Consider the following 12,104-nt stretch of genomic DNA (forward strand, 5'->3'; position numbering starts at 1 on the left):
CAAAGGATAGATCCATATTTGCATCCTGCTAATCAAACAAGAACTTGTAAGAATGTAGCAGTGATAAATGTACCACCATTGAAATCGTTTATATAAGTTGGAGCAAAATGAACTGTGACCAACAGATTCCTTCCACAGCCATCACCCATCTACATGGCTCCAATGTGCGGAAGTGTCTTAATGGATGTACGTTATCAAGTTTGCAGGCTTATTTTCAGTCATAAAGAATAGTGTACCAAATGCTGTTGGTACACTGAATTTGTCACACCGTAGACAAGCTAATATCATTATGTGAGACCACAGGGGAAAAAATAAAAGATTCACATTTAATCCATATTAACTACCAGGAGACCCATCAAGGCAGTTGGGCTGGCTCATGATACAGCAGCTTCTAGCAAATTAGCAGCCCATAACAACTTAGTTATAATGAGCTGCAAGATCTTACACCATAAGCTCAACTCCATTAAATCGAATCCAAGTACATGAATTCATGTACAAAGTATAACCTTAACATCTGTCTGTGCTTAGCCAATATTTTGTTTATGCCTTTTTAGGGACAACCAAATTATCTTTGTGTCCCCTGAAACTAGGAACTGTAATTTCCATCAACTTCAGTTTTACCTGATAGAGAGGGCTGGACTGATCACCACTGGCCTCCCCGGCTGTGGCGTCCAGCAGCAAGCTATGCATCATCCCAGCAGCTGTTCCCTACATATTGGGCCAATTTTTTCCCAAACAATTTTCCCTAGCTATTCAAGTGGGAAAAGCAATAGTCTTCTCAGAAATTAAACAGTCAACAAAGCATGCATATCTAACAAATACTGTAGACCTTGTATTTAGTTAAGCCCAATGAGTTAAATCCTATCCTACTCTACTCAGCATGGAGAATATGTTTTAATAAACTTAGGCCATTTTTTTTTTCTCAAAAAGCAATGTCCTCCTTCTTTTCCCATAGTGGACTGACTACTCTTTAGGGACTCAGGAAATAATATCACCATTATTATAATTGTTATTTCTGTTTTACAGATGGGGAAATAGAGAGATAGACTACCCATGGTTAACCAGTTGCTAAGTGAGGAAACAGATATTCAGTATATAATTTAAGGTATTTTCCACGGAGTTTTATGTAAAGAATGAATACATATTTATGGGAATAATCTAACTTTCTTATTATTTTTCTGTCTTAAACAACAAGGGTACATTATTCACTTGGGCAGCGTTTTCAAAATTAACATCTTACCTGCAGAAACCTTAGCATGCAGAAAAATGGGTACTGCATATATTGTTATGTCTTTTCTAGAGTTTTACATATCGAAATCTGATCTAATTCTAATCAATCTAGATGCAACGTCTTAAAGTCTCATAGAATTTTATATGTGGATGGGATCTAGAAAGTCATTTAGTTCATCATCCTTCTCCTTCAAGCATCAGCCTTTCCAGCAGTTTCTCAGTGAAAGTTGACAAGAAAAGCAGTTCAAACCCCAATGCATACCATTCCAGGGAAGGATAGCTCTGGTAATCAAATTCATAGTATGGTTTCTTATAAAAATAAAATGATTCTACCTTCTGTTCTACTTTTGGCTTCTAATTTACCAAAGCATGAGACTGACTTTTTCACTGACATAGTAGACTTTGAAAAACCATTTGAAAAATCTTGTCTTCTGTAATTCAAACAGGGGTAGTTTAGAGGTTTCATCATTGTTTTTAGAAGTCCCCTCCTCCTCCTCTGCCCACACCTTTGCATTGCCCTCTTATTTTCCATGGCCTCTTCCACAACTCAAAACACCCAACAGTTTATATATGATTTCACGTATGGTCTAAAAGTATCACTTTTCTTATAACTTTGAAATTAAACTTCCAATAATATAACTTAAGGTTACAGTAGCTTTCTTCCCATTATGAAATAGCTGCTTTATAGGAAACCTGAATTCAACTATAAATAATTTTTTTTTCTGAACCCCTGTCAAACCAGACTTACCTACACTACAGACTCTTCAGATGATAACTTTGAACCTGCAGACAAGGTGGGACATGCATCCCAAATTTTTATTTTTTTATCTTATATTTTTCAGCGTTTTATGTTCTTCTTGAAACAGAATTCTGTATCAAACATATGCATATTTTCTTAGCCCTGTGTAACCTGCAAATTCTATAGTTTGCCATGAAGACATTAGTCCAAGTCTTTGATTATAGTTTTGAATAGAAAGTACAGAGCTCAATGATTTGCCACAGACTCTTTTTCAGGTTGATAGTGATCCATTAAACAGCGTATCCAAAGGGATGTATAAACATATGTCTACTATATGTCATCAACATACACAGATCAGCAAACACCTTGGATTGTTTTCCAGACCCTAGATGGACTGCACTGTGATGTCAACGTTATCTTATTGGCTCCCGATCTGCAGAATTGCTGGTGGTGATGGACTCATTTGCAAACCAAGAGCAATCATTCAAAATTATATAACTGTCATCTTTGGTTGACCTCCAACTCCAGTAATAATCAAGACAGGACGAGGATAAATGTCTAAGCTTCATAAATTACCTATTTCTCATATCTCAGGTTTCAAATTTGATTGTTAACTTCCTTACAATATGCTCAGTGATGCAGCTTAGCTAGTAGGTGCAGCAGTTGCCTCTAAGTGGGGTATGGGAAGAGACGGTTTGAACTTATGTTTAAATGTACTGTTCTCAGCTTCAGTTTTTATTATATTTTTATATCATAAATGTTAGTACAGTAGTATTGGTATCATGTATAAATAAATGAGCATAAAATGGATGTTCTTACTCAGAAGACTTTTACTGACCAAGGAGTGAGATTAACAAAGGATGGAGACCAGTGGATGAGACACCCACACAGAATAGGCCAGGGAATGAAGTGAGAGCCCATTTCTGCTCATCTGGTCTGCACGACAGCTAGAGTATACCCTAACCTGGCACTGGGAAGCCCCTGTATGAGAAACAATAAATTCCTACTCATTTGGAAGGGATCATAGAATTGAAGCTTTTAATTTTGCAGTTATGGAAACTGAAGTGGAGAGAGATTAAGTGACTAAAATGAGCAGCTTTAAAGCCCATTTGGGACATACCAGGGAAAAGAAAATGAAATGAAATAAAGTTCACATCAGAGTGGGACCTGATTCTATTCCATTGTTCTTTCTCAAAATATATTGCCCCAGTTAGGAAATAAACAAACCAAAAACCAAAACAAAGAAAGAAAAGGAAAAGAAGGAAATGGAGAATGACAGTCACTGAACTACACCTTTTGGCACCACATAAATGCTGACAGATGTTCTGGTGAGAGCATTAAGCACAGTGAAGTAACAGCAGTGCATTCCCTGTGCAGAATATTCATCTTGTAACTTAAATCCCATCAGCATTCAGCCTTCAAAAATTGTGACTATCCACCTTTTCTAAAATAAATAACACCAACACATCATCAAAAAATAAAGGTTTACATATAGAAATATTCAGTCCTAATCTTGCTCCAGTAAAATATTCTTCTACAGATGGAAGAGGAAGACACCACACACTTCATAGACAGCATCACATCGAGCCTGGAACACAGCGATAAGAAGGTTGCCACTGTTACTCTGAGAAAGTTATATTCAAAACACATGCATCTTTTCTTAGAATCATACAATTAGAATGCGTCGGTGCTAGCACAGAAAACAGCCTCTGACCACCAATCTCATATTATTTCCTCTACACTACAATGAAGGGGCCTATTTCATACCTGGTTAAATACACTAAGAATTTTGTATCTCATGAAAACTCACGTTTTCTCAAAGTTTCTCAAAGACATGAATGCTATTTTTAAGCAAGGCTGATAAAGTTTTTCTGGCTTCCTTCTAAAAATGAATGTAAACAGTAAGCTCTTACATAAAATTGACAGGGATAGACTCACTTGCCCTCCTTAGGATGGGCGTAGCCTCTATGCAGCCATAATGCAACTGAGTCAGGAAGCTGCATTTATAACAGTTGCCCTGGGAATTCTGACACCAGTAGTTCACATGGTATCCACCATCATCCTGAGCTCCATGCTGATCAGTAGCTCAAAAAGTTTCTTGTAAGGGAAAAGTGCCTGGAGTACCTGGATGGAGGTAAATAGTAAAACAAAACAGAAGGGGAGTATGCAGTGAGAGTGGTCTATGAACAGGCAGAAATCTAGGAGGGTTTTCTAAAATCTAAGTGAGATGCTTAAATTGAGCAATGCCCATGGATAGAAAAAGGCTGAAGGAGGGAGGGTCAGCTTCAGTTAAGTACACGTGGGTACAAAATCCTGTGCTCATTTAATTCTGTGATCTCAGAAATACCATGTAATGGAATAATTACTTAGCGTAAATTTTCACATCAATCATACTGGGATAATGTCTAACATGCAGGATCCTTGTGAAGCTTTAATGAGATATTATGGGTAAATAATCAAGAGCACACTGGATGTGCAAAATGATTTTATTGATTTTTATTTCAGAATAATAACAAAATAAATGAAGAGGTCAGGTTTATAAATTTTTAAATGAAGAAATGTAAATTTGCTATTTAATTCTACACATCCAGAGATAAAATAAGTTCCTAAATGGAATATGCATGACATCTGGTCAATATCTATGTATTCAATTTGCCGAATACATGCCCAAACGTACCAGCGTCTACAAACTAAAGTCAGGGCCAGGGCAGTACCTCAGGGTTACGTCTGATTCTACAGACACAGCCTCACAATTAACTGAAAGTCTCCCTTTTTAATTCTTTTTCATCTCCACCTCTGTTTTTACGGTTTCCAATTTTTGGAAGAAGTACTCCACGATAATGTGGGTGCAGTTAATCCCCCACCTCGGCAAGTAAATTTAATTACATTTAACATTTCAACACTGAATATAGTATCTCTTGAAGAGATTCTATTAATGCTGATGAAAATTACCAGAAATTAGTTCAGAAGAGCATGGGGGCTTGAAATGAACTGACGCAGATAAAATTCATGAAGAAGGAACGTGTGACTAATGCGAAAGCTATGCAATAAATAACCATCTTCAGAGTTGCTCTCCTTGTAGGAACACGTATGCAAATGTTACTCTATACACGCAAAACAGTAGTGGAGGCGGAAAGGATGCAGAAAGGCTCTAATAATCATTTTGCCTTGTACTAAAACAATTAGACAGTTGACCAACACTTAAAATTAGTTTTTGTTCTATATATATACATATATATTTTTTGGGCGGTGGGGGAGGAAGCTAGTACTGTTTAAAGTCATAGACTAACTCAGTATTTTTTATTCCTAGAGGAAGGAACTCCCATAACGTTGAAAAATATTTACACACTGGAGAAGATCACAATGTAATTAGCCACAATGCAGTGTTTATTAAATTCCTAGACCTTACAGAATTTATTTTTAAAATCATAAGTGCTGAGTTTAATTAAACATGTCAAAGGTAGCATGAACTTCATGGGATAGAAGCAGGTAATTTGATTCAAAAATAACAAAAATGCACCCACTTTAGCTCTGTTTTCTAGGTAAGCTAGTATTAGATATGGCCAACTAATATCACCATGCACATGATTAACACTGATTGGTAATTCTTAGGACCCTAAAGATACGTTTTGTTTTTTTGAGTAGAACTTGATCAGAGCTACTGACTGAATATGATTCCGTAAAAAATCCAGGCCACTGAATCATTTTTCTCATGCTAATAGAGGATAGAAACATAAAGAAATACATGATTTAGTATTTTAGAAATTATATATACTTCTTTACGTGTTCTTTGTTGAAAACATACTTTGGAGAAAATGCAGATAAATCACAAAACCCTAAGCAGAGCTGGGGCGTTACAATAACGGCCACGCTTTTCACACTGGAAGGAACAGGCAGAGCACACAGAAGTCAAAGGCATTTGTGACATTTCCACAGCTGGAGGGTGGTAACAGGAGACAAAATTTAAGGTTGTTTCACTAAGAGTCTGTCTGATATCATATACCACACCATAGAAGGGAAATTCTCAGGTCTTACTCTGCTCCGATGCAGAGTAACAAGGGTGTTGGAACATAAGCAATTGTGAATCTGCTGCCTATAACTGACCACTTCTCTCCTACTTAAGAGAGAATAAGGGGTTGCAAGTGATAACCTTCAATACTCACTACTGTACCTGTTTTACTTTTTTAATCGGGGGAAAAAGAACACTGTATATTTGATGTTAGAAAAAAATGTATGTGTATATATACACACACACACACACTATATATATATATATATGATTCTCATTTGTTTGTTCAATAAATACACCAGGCACAGCCTAAGTGCTAAAATGCATCAATGAAAAAAACAGACAAAAATCCCTGCCTTCATGAAGTTTACATTCTAATGGAGAAAACAGTGAACCAAATAAACAAATTACATAGAGCTACCTGTGGTAAAGGCAATTAAAAAAAGCAACTCAGGAAAATAAGACGATGGGGAGACAATTTAAGTAGAATAATTGGGAACAGCGTCATTGACAAGGTGACATTACAGAAAAGATGGGGAAGAATGAGGAGGTGAGGCGTGTGTATACCTGGGCTGGGGGGTGGGGAGAAAGGAGGGGCTAGGATGGTGTTTCAAGCAAAGTCAAGAGAAAATGCAAAATCCAAGTTCTGGGGGCATGTTCTAGGAGAGGTGAGGAGTTTCCTCTGCAGGAGCAAAAAGTGAGAGGAGGAAACATCTTGGGAGGCGTGGGAGGGATGGGTGGCAGGTGGCAGAGCACAGAGGCCCTTGTTGGCCGCTGTAGGGACTTCTACTCTGCATAGAGTAGTAACGTGGCAGGATTTACATTATCATAGGATTCCTTTGCCTGCTATTCAAAAATAATCTTTATGTTCATTTATTAAAGGTTATTTTGTGTGTCACTTAATATTTATTCATCTCAGCTACATGGGGAGGACCTAATAAACACATTTAAATGCATCATATAAGCTATCGTACTGTTCATGCTCTCCCTGGCCATGACACCAGTACAGCAATTACTTTATTATATCCCAGGTACTAGTTGTCACATCTGGATCCCACCAGACTTTTTAGTTCTTGATCCCTAGGGAATGTCTCTTCCATTTTTATATGTGGCAATTCAATATTTAGAACAGAGGAAGGACTCAAAAAATTTGTTGAATACAAGACATTTTGAATGCAAAATATAAGACTTCTAAAATAGCTACAAAACACAACTGTAAATCAGAATTCACATGTTAGTAAGCTACCTGTAGAAACACAAACATAAATCTTTGCTCCCACACCATTCCAACTGGAACTTTCGGTCAGGCTTATTAGCTAGGATTCTCCAATTTGGCCATTATCATCATAAGAGTTGAACCACATCTGGAATTGTCCGGACAAATAAATACACATATATTTAACAATGAAAATTCTTTTTCCTTAATTGTGTGGATAAAATTTATGAGTAAAATGGGCAAATATATATTTTTAAACAATTGAAACTATTTTTTGTTAATTGTGTGGATACAATTTATAAGTAAAACACCCCAGAAAAGATTTTGTAACATGGCATTAGAAAATTCTCGCAATTTTTTTTATCACATGTTTGACTCTCTGCTTTTGTTTAAAATGCCACCTAAAGAGCCTACTTAGTATGTTTTCAGATATATCCACATAATACAAATACCTGGATTAAAAAAATGTAAGCGTTCAAATTTAAAATATTTACATTCTTAAATATAAGGGAATGGGCAATCATAATCATACCATCCAAAGAGTTAACTTAATTGCATTTTAAACTCTTTATTTGGATCACATGCATATACTGTGTCCTATAGTTTGAAGACTTAGTGTCACGTAAATCGTTAGATTGATTTACAAAATGTGTGAGCACCCAAACAATATATTCCTAACGTAAGACTTTATAGTCATTTACTTTTATAGTTCAGCAATATTATTAAATTACAGTCAATGTGGAAAACACTTCCAAAGGTCAAAGTTTTCTTAAATCACTTTCTAAATCCATACCATTGAGATTGACCTTCATGCCTTAAAAATAAAAAGATTTCTTAGCTTTAAGACAATAAACAGAAACTTTTACTTTTATTTAATAATTAGTTGAAATGAAACACTTAGTAAGAGATGCCCTCAGAGTAATATATGCCTTTCTTCCTCAGTTTCTTTAAAATAAAAATATCCACGGGTAGGCAATTAATATATTAAAACATGAAAATATGTTTCTGATAAAATTAAATCATTTTTAAGTCAACAGGGTCATTCTTCACACTTAGCTTATAACTTACAAAGTCATTCAAATTTCAAATAATATTAATCAAACATAAGTTTTATCTTGTATTTGTCAAAATTAAGGTGAAAATCATTTTGTATCACTATTATTATCCATTTGAAAATATTTTAAGTTTAGAGATAAATACTTAAGGACTTTTTTATAAAGACTTTATAAATACTAAAGAATCTCTCAGGCATTCCATTTTACTGCACTCACAATTCTACAAGGTACAGCTATCTTAAATATATAACAATCTAAAATATAATTCCATAGATTGTCATTTTATTCAATCACTGGTTTCAAAAAATCAATTTGTTTCCTTAATCTGTTGGGTATCACAATTTTTTTGTTTTAACTACAGTGGTGGCACAGGTGAAATCTATGAAGCCATTGTAAATTTTGGGCAACAATTTTCTCAATGAGTTATTTGAATAAAAGCAATCTTGAAACACTTGGTAAAGGTTTTCTATAATTAAGGGGTGTGTGCATCTTATTTACACCTGCACCATTTAGAGTGATCAAAACATGTAATTATTGTATTCTAGTTCTAGTATAAACTTATCACTGAGAACCAAATAATCTCTGCCAAAAAGAGAAAGCTATGCAACAAGTTAGCTGCCCAGTATATTAAATTTTTGGCTACTTTACATGGTGACTCTGGTTGAGTGATTTTTTTTTCCTTTACTCTCCATGAATAATTTCTTTCTGGATGGGGTTATTCCTTTAATTGTGCATTGAAGGAGAAAAAAAAAAAAGACCTACAATTTCCAAATTAACTCTTACTTAATTCTCACAGAATTGTATGTGATTACTTACATGGATAATCATAACTTTCATAAAATCTAAAGTACATATCTATGACATACCAAGTCTTACTAAAAACAATAATTAAATGGTTATAATGGTTAGTTAATAGGGAAATGACCCATGAATTCTTAAAACCACTTTCTGTTTAATTTGGTTATTTGGTTTTACAATTTCAATGTTCAGATGCTGAATAAATTGATAACTGTGAGGTCAGAAATAAATTCTTACCATATTTTCTACACATAACTTTAACCTGCAGTTTTAAAACTTTAGTTAAAATTATCACAAAAACAACATTCATAATGAAAGCATTGAAAAACCAAACGCGGTTAGTTTTCACTTTTTGTCTTTTACCTTTGCTTTACCTTTTGAAATAAATGGTCCTTAAATACTTGAAAACTGTAGTCTAGGCAAACAAGACGACTAGTCCCAAAGATGAAGGGTTACTCTTCCCTCCTTCCCCAGGCTGTGGAGCAGGCGGTTCCTGGCAGCCTACCCACTTCCTCCTCCCTCCCTGCACCACGGCTAAAAGGAATCACAGAGCAGCTCAAAAACCGAGAAGGGAGTGAAGAACAGCCTCGAAAAAGTCAGGACGCTGAATTATCCTATGGTAATTTCTGCTTTCACTCGCAAACAGTTTAAGAGAAAGCAAAGCAAGACATATCAGAGATACCACAAGCCTAGTGGTTGCTGTCTTAAAAGAGAAAAGAATAGAGTTCAGCCAGGCACAAAGGTCTCCATGGCAACAGTGAATTTGGACCCCCATTGGCATTATTTATGCAACATTTCATCACAAAAGGACCCTCCCACTAGCCTGCCTGGCAAATTCTAGTTTTCTAATCTCCCACTCCTTTGCCTTGAATGTATCTGGATTCTTAGCTATCTGTATGTTAACATTAAAACACACACACACACACACACACACACACACACACGAGACAACAACAAACAAAAAGATCATGAAATGATTATCAAACTCAAAACAGACTTTATTTCCTTGATGAATTCAAAAGCAAGAGGCAGATTCAAGATTGTTTAGAGTTCATATTCAAAGCCAGTCTAGTTTTGGTTTCAAATATGAACAGCTGTTCAACAAATAAGTTTATTCAAATTATTTGGTTTTTTGAAATAGATTACAATTCAAAGAGAGTACAAAATGGCAAAATCTAACCAGCCCAAAAGGCTCACAGGAAAAAGAACTTGCTAGATATGGACTTTGAAGCTAAATTTTATATAATGATATCCATCCCCACCCACTCCTAGCTATTATAGTACCTCAAACAACTCCTTTGAGTCTTTTACCTTATTCTTTCTATTTTAGCCACAGCTTCCAAAAACATAAATTCGGCAAAGTATTTTAAGCACTTTTTATTGACCTGGGTACCAAATGGATCCCAGGTCCACGTTTTATAATTAAATGACCTGGGACAAGTTATTTAAAACAGAGGTAACGCCCTAGTGGAATTAGGTTGTTGTGAGTATTAACAAGATGATATCTGCAGAAGTACTTTCTTCAATTCTAAAACAATATACAAATGTAAATGGTTAGGATAATATTTGATGGCACTGAAAGGAAACACTAGTCTTCATTTGAAAAGGGCTGTATTTAGTATTAGTTCAAATAAGAACTAAACAAGGTGATTTCTTAAAAATAAGATTTTGTAAATTTTTTTTTTGGGGGGGATGGAGTCTTGCTCTGTCTCCCAGGCTGGAGTGCAGTGATGCGATCTCAGCTCATCGCAAGCTCCGCCTCCCAGGTTCACACCATTCTCCTGCCTCAGCCTCCCAAGTAGCTGGAACTATAGGCGCCCGCCACCATGCCCAGCTAATTTTTTGTATTTTTAATAGAGATGGGGTTTCACCGTGTTAGCCAGGAGTCTCGATCTCCTGACGTCATGATCTCCCTGCCTCCGCCTCCCAAAGTGCTGGGATTACAGGTGTGAGCCACTGTACCTGGCCCTGTAAATTATTTTTTAAAAACATACAAGCTTATTATTAAAAATTCAGAGTACATACTTTGATAAAGTACAGGGTAGTCCTTATTCCATACACTCCCAGCATCAAATCCATTCTCCTTTTTGTAAGGTCCTCTGAGCTGGCCGCACCATGGCCAAGTCATCGTGATATCCCCCTGCCCTCGCGATAATGTACTTTGTGAGATTCCCCCACCCTTGTGAATGTACTTTGTACGATACATCCTCCCTGCTCTTGTGAATGTACCCTGCCCTTGTGACAATACACCCTCCCTGCCCTTATGAATGTACCCTGCCCTTGTGACAACACACCCTCCCTGCCCTTGTGAATGTACTTTGTACGATACATCCTCCCTGCCCTTGTGAATGTACTCTGCCCTTGTGACAATACACCCTCCCTGCCCTTGTGAATGTACTTTGTAACACCCTCCCCGCCCTTGTAACAATACACCCTCCCTGCCCTTGTGAATGTACTTTGTAACACCCTCCCCGCCCTTGTAACAATACACCCTCCCTGCCCTTGTGAATGTACTTTGTATGATACATCCTCCCTGCCCTTGTGAATGTACTCTGCCCTTGTGACAATACACCCTCCCTGCCCTTGTGAATGTACTTTGTATGATACATCCTCCCTGCCCTTGTGAATGTACTCTGCCCTTGTGACAATACACCCTCCCTGCCCTTGTGAATGTACTTTGTAACACCCTCCCCGCCCTTGTAACAATACACCCTCCCTGCCCTTGTGAATGTACTTTGTAACACCCTCCCCGCCCTTGTAACAATACACCCTCCCTGCCCTTGTGAATGTACTTTGTACGATACATCCTCCCTGCCCTTGTGAATGTACCCTGCCCTTGTGACAATACACCCTCCCTGTCCTTGTGAATGTACTTTGTAGGATACATCATCCCTGCCCTTGTGAATGTACCCTGCCCTTGTGACAATACACCCTCCCTGCCCTTGTGAATGTACTTTGTAACACCCTCCCCGCCCTTGTAACAATACACCCTCCCAGCCCTTGTGAATGTACTTTGTAACACCCTCCCCGCCCTTGTAACAATACACCCTCCCAGCC

The 12,104-nt window shown here is 37.0% G+C and overlaps 1 protein-coding gene across 5 annotated transcripts in view; it reads right to left on the bottom strand.

Moving 5' to 3' along the window:
* CTNND2 (catenin delta 2) overlaps positions 1 to 12,104 on the bottom strand; it is a 948,913-nt gene that overhangs the window by 616,898 nt on the left and 319,911 nt on the right. The window contains exons 1-2 of one of the 5 annotated variants that reach the window (XM_054555413.2): positions 9,422 to 9,778; positions 3,908 to 4,093 (exon numbers count right to left, since the gene is read on the bottom strand). The exons of 2 other annotated variants lie outside the window; for them this stretch is intronic. The gene's annotated coding sequence lies outside the window, so the exon portion shown is untranslated. Of the gene's footprint in view, positions 1 to 3,907; positions 4,094 to 7,224; positions 7,402 to 9,410; positions 9,779 to 12,104 lie in introns of those variants that run through there. 2 more of the 5 variants (XM_054555414.2, XM_054555412.2) reach the window with 2 other exon arrangements.

The sequence above is a fragment of the Pongo abelii genome, chromosome 4 (genome assembly GCF_028885655.2).
Source record: "Pongo abelii isolate AG06213 chromosome 4, NHGRI_mPonAbe1-v2.0_pri, whole genome shotgun sequence".
In the NCBI taxonomy this organism is placed as follows: domain Eukaryota; kingdom Metazoa; phylum Chordata; class Mammalia; order Primates; family Hominidae; genus Pongo; species Pongo abelii.